Below are 13,610 nucleotides of genomic sequence, written 5' to 3'. Positions count from 1 at the left end.
TTGAAGGACTAATTACAGTCTCCAGTAGAGGCATTTCCTGATCTATCCCCAAGGCTTTCTCCTCGTGACAAACTTGTATCCGTTTGTACCACCTGAACTGTCGATTAGAGACCCTTAGCTTCCACCCACTTTTCAAAATTCTATCAGGGTTCCCTCAGAAGGGGGAAAGTGACTCTGCTTGAAACCACTTTAAAGTTGTGCCGTCGAGTCGGTGTCGACTCTTGGTGACCGCATAGCCCTGTGGTTTTCTTTGGTAGAATACAGGAGGGGTTGACCATTGCCATCTCCCGCGCAGGATGAGATGATGCCTTTCAGCATCTTCCTCTCTCGCTGCTGCCCGATATAGGTCTTTCCCATAGTCTGGGAAACATACCAGCGGGGATTCACACCTGCAACCTCTTGCTCCCGAGGCAAGTTGCCTACCCGCTGCGCCATTAGGTGGCTTGAAACCACTTTAAAAGTGTAGACCAATAAAATAGAATAAGCAAGCTTAGACCACGTTAAAGGCACAATGAGCCTCTTTTTATAATAAGTACATGGGCCTGTAGTAGAGCAGTGAATCACACACAGGTCTATCCCTCTTGCTCCACTGGCAAGCAATCCGATCGCCTCTGCCCCCTCCTCTCCCTCTTTCAGGGCCATGAATTCATCTCAGGCACTTGGCTGCAGAGTCCCTTTCTTCTCTCTCCCCACTCCTGTCCCTTGCTTTCCCAGCAGGCAGAAAAGGAGGCAGCAGCAAAAGGAGGCAGGTGAGCCAAGGTGAGCCCAAACTGCACCAAGTGTCCCCGAGAGAGAAGCAGTCCAGCCTTCCTTCCCGCTGCATCTCAGGCAAGGGGCTGCAGCAGGTGGTTTAGTCCCTACGCAGGAGGAGGGAAGGAGGAAGTGGCAGTGGCAGGACTGCCAGCCAGCGCAGAGGAGCAGGATGATAGACCAGTATTCTGGCATGCTCCTTCCACACATACATTAAGAAGAGGAACCCGTTTAGAAATTGCCTCTGTATGGCTCCCGCTCTGTTGTGTGGTTATGCCTGAAAGTCAAGAGCAGTCAGAGCCACCTTAAGTGGCGCAGCGGGGAAATGCTTGACTGACAAGCAGAAGGTTGCCGGTTCGGATCCCCGCTGCTACTATATTGGGCAGCAGCGAGAGAGGAAGATGCTGAAAGGCTTCATCTCACACTCCACTTTCTACCAAAGAAAACCAGGAGTCAAAAAAGTGGCACACTTTACCTTTAAACGACAGTTACTGATATGCATTTCTTCAGGTTCCCCACAAACATCTTTTGCTCTAGGGATGGGATCTTCCTCCTGTAACCCTTTTAGGCAGCTCTCATTCCAGTAAACCAATGAGGGAGCTAGAATGTGAGCTGGAATTTGAAAAGAGCCCACCTTCCATGGGAGGGGGCCAAATAAAATTCCGAGGCACTTGAGGGGGAGAGTGAGAAAGAAATGAGGCTGTTGCTTAACAGTCTCAGTGACAAACTGTACGCTATGTTTTCTGCAGGAAAGGCATGCGTGCTGCTCTGAGAGTGCTCTTACGAAGGCTTTCCTAACAAGGACGGGGGCAGGGCTGCCGCCCCAAAATCTTCACTTAATGCTACAGCGCCGGAGGGGGGAGAGCGGTGGGAGGGGTAAGTTCTACCCCCCCCGCACTTAAAGGGAGACCCCCCCTCGGTGCCGGACCGCCTCTTACATGGCCTCCGGACCGGTTCGTGCACACCCCTATGAGCAAGTAGCTTGTAACCAGGCAAAGGCGTTTCACTCAAGCTCTTTTTGAAAGATGACTAATGATTGCCCCTGAAGAGCTCTGAGGCTGAAAGGCATTGGGCTTCAATCAATGCTACACAGCGAGCCCCGTGAGATGCGGTCTCCTTTTTTGCTTGTGTGTCCCAATAGCCACACTCCTCCTCAGAGGGCAGGCAAGGAAAGGAGGCAGCCTCTCCTGACTCTGGAGAATGGGGGCCGTGCTGTCTCCTGGAGCTTGTTGGTCCTCTCTGTCTCTCCAAGATGCCTGACAGGGAGTCTTCAACCCCATGGAACTGCTCAGAAAACGCAAGCCGAGTCACCGCTGTCCATTCGCTCGCCCTCCCTCCTCTCTGGGTGGTGCAGCAGGAGAACATGGGGACTTTGGAAGCTGCCTTTGAGGGAGTCAGACCCTTGGCCCATCTAGCTCAGTATTGTCTACACTGACTGGCAGCAGCTCTCTGAGGATTCAGGCAGGAGTCTTTCCCAGACCTATCTGGAGAAGCCAGGAAGTGAACCTGAGCATGCAGATGCTCTTCCACTGAGCTATGACCCCATTCCCTAAGGGGAAGATCTCACCGTGCTCACATGTAGTCACCCAACCAAGTCCAAGCCCTTCTTAACAATGGGGACAATTCATGCTCACTACCTGAAAACCAGCTCTCCTCCCCCATCCCTACCACTGTGATGACCAAAGATGGAGTGTGCAAGTGGCCTGCTCATGCAAGGAGCTGTTGCCTCGATTGCTTGCCTGCTCCCTCTCCCTCTCGATGAAGCCCCATTTCTCCTACTGCATGAAAGATAGAGAGAGAGAGAACAGGAACAGGAACAAGCAGAGGCGATCTCTGCCATCCGCCCCAGCTTCCTTTCGGTCAGTTGTTCATTCAATCTGTGAGGGAGCAGATAGAGCCTTCAAGAGGGAAAGCGTAAGTGAGTGCTTGGAAGCAGCGGTGGCTGCTCATTCGCTTGCCTGCCATGCTGCTTAGAGACAGCGTGGCAGGAAGGCACTCCTGATGGCTGCTCCTGCAAGGTGATTGTTACCAAGAGCAGCTGCCATAGTTTCTGATCCGAGGGAGAGTACACAAGAGTGGGTGAAAAGATGAGGTTGCTCCTTCTACAAGTAGCTGCCTCTATTGCAGGGCTGCTCACCTTTGGGCCTCCTGCAGGTGTTGGCCTACAAATCCCATAATCCCTGACTCTTGACCACTGTGGCTGGGGATTATGGGAGTTGTAGTCCAAAAACAGCTGAGGGCCTAAGTTGAGCAGGCCTGATCTATTGGTATATCTGTCTTTTCTCTCTAGACAACATGTGGCGGGGATTGGGTCCAGCAAGCCCAATCTTCCCCACTGCCCCACCCAACAGGCAAGGGGGTAGAATTTGGTAGCTTGCATTCTCTCTAGGGGCAGCGCCAGTAGTCCAATCCTTCTCACCATCACAGAGAGAGAGAGAGCGCCACCTGCCATCTCTTCCCCAGTTGCTCAGTCTCTCTCTCAACAGCATAGTGGGGAAGACGGTTTTCTCTCCGGGAAAAGAGAGGGCAGGAGTGTGGTCAAAGGAACCTACTCTTACTCTCTGCAGTACAATTCCTGGTTTGGCAATCAAAGCTGAAAAATAATGAGAGTCCCAGGAAGCTGACCCCCCCCCCCCCGAAAAGGATAGTAAGGGCCTCTAGAAAGTATTACCCTTACACTTTCAGAGGTCACTCTGCACAAATTAGAATCATGGAGGAAGGATACATATTTTGGACCAAGGGAAGGACTCCAGAAATCAAAGCAAAGGTCCAAAAATCACTTTATCCCCAAAAGGAGACATTTGCAGACCTACTTTGATTTCTGTGCAGTTTGCATCATTGCCATTTGAGGTCTTCTTTCTTAGTACATTCTGCCGATGAGCTCATTTTGCAACAGGTTTTCCCCTGCTTAGAGGGGAAATTGTGAAATGCTCTTTAACATTCAAAACAATACAGAATTTCATCAAACTACTACTAGCCTACCGCAGAGAGTTTCCTTTGTGGTACACGTGTCGGTGCAGTCCAACTTCATCGTATCAGACAAAACTTCAATGTCATCCTTCAGATGGCAAAGACAGCAGAACACCTTGTTAGGCAAGATGCTGTGAAGGAAAAAGACAGAACTCCTCACAGCTTCTTGGCATTTCTTGCAGGAGAGGACAGTAACTGGCAACCCCCACAACCAATCCAGTCCTTTCAGGAGGGTGCCATGCCGACCCACACTTTGGGGGCTCTCCACATATCCCCCACATCTCTTCAGAAAATGTTTCTAACTCAAAACTGTCCTATGAAGGGATATTCCCATCTCCATATACTGAGGAAGATTGAGCTGACTTTGCTGTGAGGGAGATAATGGAGATTATCTTCCTCCCTTTGCTGTGAGGGAGATCATAGTCTCCCTTTGCTGTGAGGGATAATAATTTCTGATGAAATTATTACTTGCCGAAGAAGTAGGAAGCTGCTTGATACTGTGGCAAATCCTTGGCCCCTTGAGTTCAGTGCTTTCTAACTCTAACTGGCAATGGTTTTTCAGTGCTTCAGAGGGAGGTCTTTCCTAGCTCTGTTCCCTGAGATTATTTTAACTGGAAATGCCAGAGAGTGAATCTGGGACCCTGCATGTGCAGAGCACTGTCATTAAGCTATGGCCCCACTCCATTTGTGTTTGAGTGCTGGTGAGGGAAAGCATACAGCCTGTGAAGGAAAAGAAGGAAGAAAGAAAACCTTTTTTAATGAAGGGCTATTTCCGGAGAAGATGGAACTGGGAGATGTCTCAAAATGATGCCCAAAGATACTCATGACTCTAGCTCAGTGGTTTTCAGACTTTTTACCATCAGGGAATCTTTTCCGTGTTTTTGGTCTCCTGCAGACTCCCTGCATATCTGCCACTTCCTGTCTCTTGCAGAGGATTCTGGGGAATGTTCCTGCACTCCTTCAACCCACACAGGGGGCATGCCCTCACCATTGGTCCACACGAACTGAGCGTACAGCTTGGAACACACCCAACAGTCCTGTAGCTCCATATTTCAGTGGGAAGTTGGGTAGTGGTAGACAAGCTTCAGGCAGTGATGTCACTGCAAATGCAGAAGTGCAGCCACTCTCCATGGCAGCCCCCATGGCCATGCACACCCCAACAGTCAGAGAAGCCGAGAAGTACCTGCGCTCCGTCCCTGCGCTCCATCCCCTCCTTGTCTGTCATTTCTGACCACCTCGCTGAGAAGCCCCTGTAACGGGTCTGAGGAATGCCTGTTCCCTCAACCACCACTCTAGCATGACTTCCATTCCCACAGCAAAGCCTGATAACATGTTGGGCAAGAAGTGTGGATTGGCTAACAACTTGGTAGCAGTGTGAGTATTGGTCAACCGTCCTCCTGTCCTCCTCGCAGGGAAAACTACAGCCTCTGAAGTTGCCCCTATCGACCTACTTAGAGGGCTGAGGAGGAGGAGGGGGTTAGAACAAGGCTGACTCCCCGTTTCCACTTGTCTCTTTTCTTCTCTCCTTTGGCAACCAGCAAAAGGAAAAGGGTGTACATAGTACTTACAGAGTCTTCAATTGCAGGGAGGTCTGGATCAGGTCCTCCAATATCTTTGGGGTCATTTCTGTAGAACGAAGGTTTCTGAAATAAGGAGAGAGACTTTTTGCAATGCAAGATACCAAAGAGAAAGAGAAAGCCAGTGTGGTGTAGCAGAAATAATGTCTAGGGAGACCCGATTTCATGAAGCTTGTTGGGTTTGCTGCTTTCGAACCACACAACTCCACATCAGGCAGAATAGAAAAGGGAGAAAGCATCATGGCTTAGCTCTGGAGTCTTAGCTCTGGAGTACTGTTTATGTTGGAAAGTTAAAGGACTTTGCGCTGTCTCTTGCCTCAGACAGTGGAGGACAGACTAGTAAGTCAGAGGTCTAGAGGGTCAAGACATTTGTCATCACTTCTCCACTGCTCTGATGCTATCCCTTTGATGTGTAGATTGCTAATCTCAGGGACTTCCTCCTTCCTCTCTCTCTTGCTACCTGCCCGCCTACCTTGCAACATGGCAAGGTTCTCTCCCTGCACCATCACCTCCCTGCAGAGAGGATGCAGAATCCATTTGCATCTAGTTAGATAGATAGATTAGAGATCCTAAATCCTCACTTTCCTATCTAGAATGGAGTTCCTTAATAAATGCCTTTTATATTAATTTGAAACTATGAATTGGCTCCAAGTTACTTTACTCTCAGCACATACGCATGCCTAACTAATCTACCGCTGTGTTGTGCCTCTGTGCACTCTGCTATATTGAGAAAGGGATTCTCTCACCACAAGAGAATCTCCAACAGTTTAGTCAACAGTACAGTTTAGTCAACAGTGTATTTTTCTCACCACTGAGTAACTAGCTTCAGCCTGCCCTGAAATCATGCCTCCGACCAGCAAGCTGGACCTCCAGTACCAAATGCATGAGGACTGATCAAGTTTATTCAGTGATGACACAAAAGCAGCCTGCACATGATCAAAGGAGCTTAATTCGTTATCATTCATTCTTATCTTGCAGGCACAAAATCTTGGCTCAAAACACACTTGGCAATCTGCACATACTCCAAGAAATTCTCTTCTTCTTCTTCTAATTCTATCATGCATTTTAGAGTTGAAGCCCTGCATTAAAAACAGGATACAGGGAAATGCCCTATACTCTGCATATACTCAGAGGCACTTTCACATAGTCAGAAATGTACCCTCAGAGTTTACCATCACCAAAAAAAAAAAGAAGAAGAAGAAGAAGAAGAAGACGAAGAAGAGGAAGAAGAGGAAGAAGAAAAGGGGAAAGTCTGATGAGTTCTTCTGGACCACCCAGTGGCCCTGAAGAAGAGTGTCCGTCTAAGATGCAGAAAAAACCAGTGATCACGGTAATAACTAATTCATTTCAGGTATTTACAGAAGCTTCAGTGAGGGAAGCCTGTAAAAACTGGCATCATCAGTGACTTTCAGCGGATGATGGTCGAGAAGCCTGCCGTGGGGAGGAATTAGACCCACTGGTTACAAGCTGAGCAAAATGCAGGAAGAAGCTCCAGGAGGCAGGGGCGGATTAAGCTATTTGCCACCCCCTCCTTCCGCGCAGGAGAGAGGAAGAAAGCACCCAGCTGACAAAGAAAGTGCAGCCTGGGAGCAGGCAAGGCACCACATGCCCTCCCCACCAGCCACATGCCCCCGCCCTTCCCAGAGCTAGCATGGTCCCTGTGTCAGTGTGCATCTGACGCTGATACAGGGGGCAGGGCTGGCACATGTGCAAGGGCAGCAGCCTGTCCCTGAGCCACCAGCAAGCTTCCAGCTCTACTGATCGTCCCAATCTGGATTGCACTATACACACACAAACACACACATGGTATTTGCCTCCCAGTGTCTCTGAAGACACTGAGGAGAGATGTTTGACCTGCACAGTGCATCAAATTTCCAGCCCTGGCATCAGCGGTTAATAACTTCTCAAAAGAGAGAAGCACTGGAGGAAGCCTCCTTCAAAGCCGTAGCTTCTTTTCATTACACGCCACCTAGAGATAGACATATCTCTATCTTATCTATCTATCTATCTAATATCTGTATACCTGGAGATATACATATCAGGCAGTATAAAAATATGATAGATGAATGAATGAATGGATGGATGAATGAATGAATGAATATAACCATATGCTACATCTTCTAGGGTTGAACTCTGCCATTCAAAAGAGTTGGGGGGCGGGTTGAACCTTCCCGGGGGTCAAAGAAAGTACCTTACTCTGCAATAACAGGTTGACTCTTTTCACATTTGCATTCACTTACGTCTTGATAAACTGTGTTCCATTCCTGACCTCGAATGACCCATGAGTGAGATTCTCAGTGAGATTGCTGCTGAGGTCTCTGGAAACAAGCATTGTGCACAGGATTTTGCAGGGTACAAAATAAGCATTACATTTTAATATGTTTTTTAAAGGTAGATGGGATAGGAAAAACTATCTTTCCTTTGAGATTCCTGTCTGATGGTGGGAGTCGAATTGCCACATGAAGCCCCTGCAGCAAAGTATGAAGGTGGTGTCCTTTCCAGTGGGGCAGCTGTTTCCAGGATGTTATTCAAACAGCAAGCTTTACCATGAGGCTTTACTGTGAGTTTAAGGTTGCCCCTCAAAAGGTGCAAAAAGTGGATTCATTTTTTCATGTCCAAAGACTCTTTCCTATCTCCCTCATCTAGCGGTGCTAATTCATCTCTTGTCTGAAGCTCCAGTGCCTATTTCTAAGATGAAGAAGAGTGCCATTGTTTAAGCTGGCCTGGAAGCCACGCTCTCAGACTCTGGCAATCTTGGGCTCACGCCACGCTCTTTCAACCCTATCTTGGAGATGCCAGGGAGGGAACTTGGAAGCTTCTGCTCTTCCCAGAGCGGCTCCATCCCCTGAGGGGAATCTCTTACAGTGCACACACTTCTAGTCTCCCATGCATATCCAACCCTGCTTAGCTAAAGGGGACAGGTCATGCTTGCTACCACGAGACCAGGTACCAAGTGAGCCTTCTTGCAGAGAGATTTCTAGAAACAAGGCATCACATATGAGAATCGATTCCAGGACTGAGATCTGGCTCAGCCTTGCTTTGAGAACTCTGTGTGCAGTCCAGAAAAATGGAAAACAGTTCTAAAGAAGCACATGCACAGTACACATCGCTCAGCAATGAATAACCCAACCCCATACAGACCCGGAATTATGGGTCAAAGCTCCCACACTCAGAAACGGTGGCCCGTAGCAGCAGGCCTGACTCCCAGAACCCTCTTGGAGGGAAACTGCTTCTAGGGCAGAAGCTTGGGAGATATAGGACCAGAACCACAGGGTGGAAACTTAACCCATCCGTGCTCCCCCACCCCATCCCCATTGATGGTTTTGATGCTTAATGACTTACATAAACTGCACAAACAGGACAGCTTCACATGACTTCGTCTCAATGGTCTGGATTGTATTACTTGACAAGTCCCTGCTTAAAAGAGCACATAGCAATGATGAAATTAGGGAGACTACAAAGGTGTGTCCAACCCCACCTTTCTCTCTCAGCTTATCTGTTTTGTCCTTTCTCAAGCTTGGGAGATGTAGGGTCAGAACCACAGGGTGGAAACCGAATCCATCTGTGCTCCCCCACCCCATCCCCATTTATGGTTTTTATCATGGACGTAATTGGGGGCGGGGGCAGCCAGGGCACGTGCCCTAGGCGCCACTGGGGTGTGCCATGCCAGTGCCCGCAACTCCCACCCCATTGCCCACCTGCCCCGCCCCAAGGCCCCTCAGCCACTGGCCATCTTGCTTGCCTTGCCCTCCGGCCTAGGATCGGCCATAGGGCTTGGATATAGGAGGTGGGGGGGAGACTGAGAAGTCTCTGAATATTTAATTTTTAAAAGATTGGAAAATTTGCTGGCTTTGAAAACAAAAACTATCTAAAAAGGCCTATAAGTGGCTTGTTTCAGGGCAGAGAATTACAAAAGCTTCTGGAACAATACTACATTCATTTATTCATTCATGCATGCATGCATTCATTCATAAATGCATTTATGTTCAAGTTGTTTTTCAACCCTGGAAGGGGCGGAGCCACCACTGGGCCAACGGGTTCAAAGGAGGCAGGGAAGAGTCGCTCCTGGCTGCGCGCTGCAAACGCAGGGCCAGCATCACTAGCTCCCGAAGGGGCTGCGCGGCCCTTTCAGGAGCTAAGACTGGTGCTGCGTTCGCAACACAGCCCAGGAGCAGCTCTTCCCTGCAGGGAAAGAGAAAGCAGCACCAGCCTTCTTCTAACTGCCGAAGGGGCCGCGCGCCCTATCTAGAATGGAGTTGTCTAATCAATGCCTTATATATTGATTGGAAACTATGAACTGGCTCCAAGTTACTTTCCTCTCAGCATACACGTATGTCTAACTAAATCCGCTGTGTGGTGCCTCTGTGCACTCTGCTAGAATGAAAAAGAGTTTCTCTACCAGAGAGAATTCCCAACACCCCATCATAAGCCCAGAGTCATCACAAGACAAAGACTGAGAGGAATCATTCACTGGTTTATAGGCTCCCCCACCCCCACCCTGTCATCTTCTTCTCTCCCCCCCCCCCCATTTTGCTAGTGCCTATTTGAGCAGGTGATCCTCTAGGACAAAGTCATGTTTTTTAAAAAGCATGAGATGAGAGGGAGAAAATGACACTTGGAATCTTCACATAACTCCTGACTGTTGTTCTAAGTCTTGAATAGAGATGGCTCATGTTTTCAGGTTTGGATCAACAACCATGTCTAGATGGTACAGTGTTCCTTTTCAGAGGGATTTCCAGATATTGTTGACTACAAGTCCCATCATCCCTGTTTGGATAGGGGCACAATTTCAGTGCTTGCCCTAGGCGCCAATTTCCCTAGATAAGCCTCTGGTTTGGATGCTTAGTGACTTACATAAACTGCACAAACAGGACAGCTTCACATGAATTCGTCTCAATGGCCTGGATTGCATTACTTGACAAGTCCCTGTTTAAAAGAGCACATAGCAATGATGAAACTAGGGAGACTACAAAGGTGTGTCCAACTCCACCTTTTGCACTCAGCTTCTCTGTTTTGTCTTTTCTCATCCAGTGCCCCTGGCCTGGCCTGGCCAGCTTGAAGAGAAGACAAAAATCTACCAGCAATGGCTCGTGAAGCGCCATTGGGGGGAAGGCGGGAGGCGTCTTTAAGGGGAAAGAAAGTCACTGCTTCCCTCCACAGTGTGCCTCCCAGCAGCCCCTGCGGCAGGGAATCGCCACCACCACTCACCTGGCTGCTGGCGGGGGCGCGGCTCCATTTACGCCAGGTGAGTGGTGGCGGCGATTCCCCGCCGCAGGCCGTGATTACCCTGCTGGGAGGCACGCTGCCGAGGTAAGCAGCAACTTTTTCCCTTAAAGATGCCTCCCACCTCCCCCCTGCCAGGGGCGCATTCACGAGCCGCTACTGGAATCTACACAACCCCAAACGGAACAGATCTTCCATGCTCCTGCTCAGAACTGCATGTATGGGTGTCCAGTTTGGCTCTGAGGCTCAGCAAACAAGGCATTGCTAGAAACTTGGGAGCTTGGCGTGAGAATGTAATTCTCCCTGAGTTTGTTTCCATTCTGCTCTGTAGCCTCAATCCAAATAAAACGATTTGCACACCTCAGTAGTGCTGAAATCCTCACTGCCAACTGACCTTGGCCTCCTCTCATAATCTCAATAGCAGCTTGGTCTGCAGAAATTAGCAGGTGAAGCATTTAATGGCATGGGGACAAACAGCATTACCTGCAAGGTCAGCAGTGCAAGCACTGAGGCTCTTCACACGGGCTGGTGAGTTCGGGGGCCACGTGGCCCCTGGAAGCTCCAGCATGCCCGGCGCGAGCTGGCAGGGCATGCTGGAGGGACCCCCGAGCCGGGAGACTGCTTTTCAGCTTCCCGGTCGGGGATCTACTCACGATTTTAAAAACCGGGTTTGCGGAGCACTCGCTCCGCAAACTCGGTTGAAGGGGGGGCGTTGTTTTGGTGGGTTAACCTCCTGGAGGCCACCGGGCTCGCCTGCCCACCTGGTGGTAATCGCGGTCAGGAGAAATCGGGCTAAGTTCCCCTAGCCCGATTTCTCCTGATCCTGGGAATAGCCTCACTGTTCAAGGCATAGGAGCAAGGGCCACCAAGAAAGCTGTGCACTCTCTCGGATATCATTTGGAGTAGAGTTAGACCCACTGTTTTCAAATAGCCCCCGCACTGGCGGGGGTAGTCCTTTAAGGGTGGGGGAGGGTGCACTCACCCCTCCCACCGCATTTCCCTCACCGGCAGTGTTCCTCCCTGCCGTCCCGTTGTCGTCGTCGGCCGGAAATGGCCGGAAGTAGCAAGCGCGTGTGCGCACGCACCCATCTGCCATGTACCCGTGCGCACACAACAGGCGTACATACACTTGCTACTTCGGGCCACTTCCGGTCCATGACGACAACGGGGCGGCAGGGACGAACGCTGCTGCCCCGATGGGCTTAAAAATAATGGAGCGCCTGTGGGGGAAATGCAGTGGGAGGGGTGAGTGCACCCTCCCCCGCCCTTAAAGGATTACCCCCGCCGGTGCTGAAGCAACTTTGTGCACAAGCCTTGTATGTATGGTCTCATTTACCCTCATGATGACCATGTCAGGGTGGGTCTCTGGCAATCCCATTTGCTGACTCCATTGAACTAGCAGGAAAAGCCAAGCCAAGAGTAACTTGCCCAAGGTCAAACAGTTCTTTCTGCCAGAGCTGCATTTTCTAGATGGAAATCCAGAGTTCTACAATGCAGGATTACCCTGTCTAAGCGGGAAGGGACCAACTTCTATATTCTCAAGGGCCAATCTATTCTCCAGGTGGCAGTCAGTATGGTCGGGGAAAATATGAAAGTTGGAGTGTATTTTCCTGCACAACCTGATCCCATCATGAGTGGGCAGACTCCAAAATAAAGCTGATGTATCTATCAGAAGAGGCTCCCTAGTTATGAAACCGATACATTCAGACACAATCTTGCAATCTAACACCTTGCAATGTAACATTCATGCACACAAGAACTGCACAAAGGTAGTTGCACAAAGTGGAAAGAATGGTTGTCAATTGCACAACCGTGTTTGCACAATTCATGCATTTAGTGCTCAAGTGCTCTTGTGAAACTGCTCAAACATTACACAGGAAAAGCACATAAATCAAATTAATAATAATAATAATAATAATAATAATAATAATAATAATAATAATAACAACCTTGTGCAGTATGTCAACTACTAACGTGTTCTAGACATGCTACATCCAAGATCAGAGACAGATGTAATTGCATAGAAGAATTCTGTTCCTTATGAGTTGGAAATATTGTTATTTTCGTTATACACGAAACTGTCAGCAAACCTTTTATCACCCATTGATTAAAATATTGTAAGGCCACATAAAAATTGCCCTGGGAACTGGCAAGAGTTCCAGTTGGCCATCCTTGGTCTAATAAGTATAGTCAACATATTAGCCACTTTACATGACATTTTGAAATAGCTGTGTCCTGAGCTGGATCAAGACCACAGTAAGGGAGGGGGCTTAGCCCATTCCCCCTATGCTGACAAAGATCTGCCCCGCCGCCATTCACCCCGGGGAGAAAATGACATATGGGTGCGCAGTTTTGACCCAGAGAGTCAGCAATCACCGTACTCCTAGAAACGAGAACTTACCGCCGATGCGTAAGTGAAAGTGAGCCCTCCTGAAGTTTGCTCAAACTGTTGCCATGGAAAGTCCTGGAGAGGTGAAGGGAAGTTTGAGAACATCGCACAGCCAGGATCACAGCCTCTCTTTCTGTCTTAATGGATTGGGCATAAGCATGATACTTTCATCCTGCACTCCAATTCCAGTCCAGCTGCAGTCATGAGCAACAAGTCTGGACAGAGATGTGCATCCCCTTCCACAGACAACAAAAGGCATCTAACCAGTACCAGTTCAATATCCAGCCTGAGTAAGTGTCACAGTGTGAATGCACACCTCCTTCCATGTCAATTACGCATGCAGAAGGCTGCTTACAGGGATCAATCTCCTTTGCTGAATTGTGATGACAATCTTTACCACCCATCCATATATCTGAGGTCTTGGAAATTGCATGCTTACATAATAACACCCCATACAAAATCTGAGATTTAAGCTTCTCCATCTCATCTTGAAGTCCCTACCCCTGTCCCATTCTGAATGTATATCTAATTCAAAATGACCAAAGATATTTAAGAATCGGCATTCATTCTTACGGTATTACCAAATGTATCCCCCACCCCAAGCTCAAACTCTCTGTCTTGCCCATGCTTTGAAAACTTTATCAATCTACTTGGCAGATGTAGATCTAGTCATCTCCTCAGCAATCTGGCAAGAAAATATT

The sequence above is a fragment of the Hemicordylus capensis genome, chromosome 6, assembly GCF_027244095.1.
Source record: "Hemicordylus capensis ecotype Gifberg chromosome 6, rHemCap1.1.pri, whole genome shotgun sequence".
NCBI lineage: Eukaryota > Metazoa > Chordata > Lepidosauria > Squamata > Cordylidae > Hemicordylus > Hemicordylus capensis.
Note: the sequence above shows the minus strand (reverse complement) of the source record.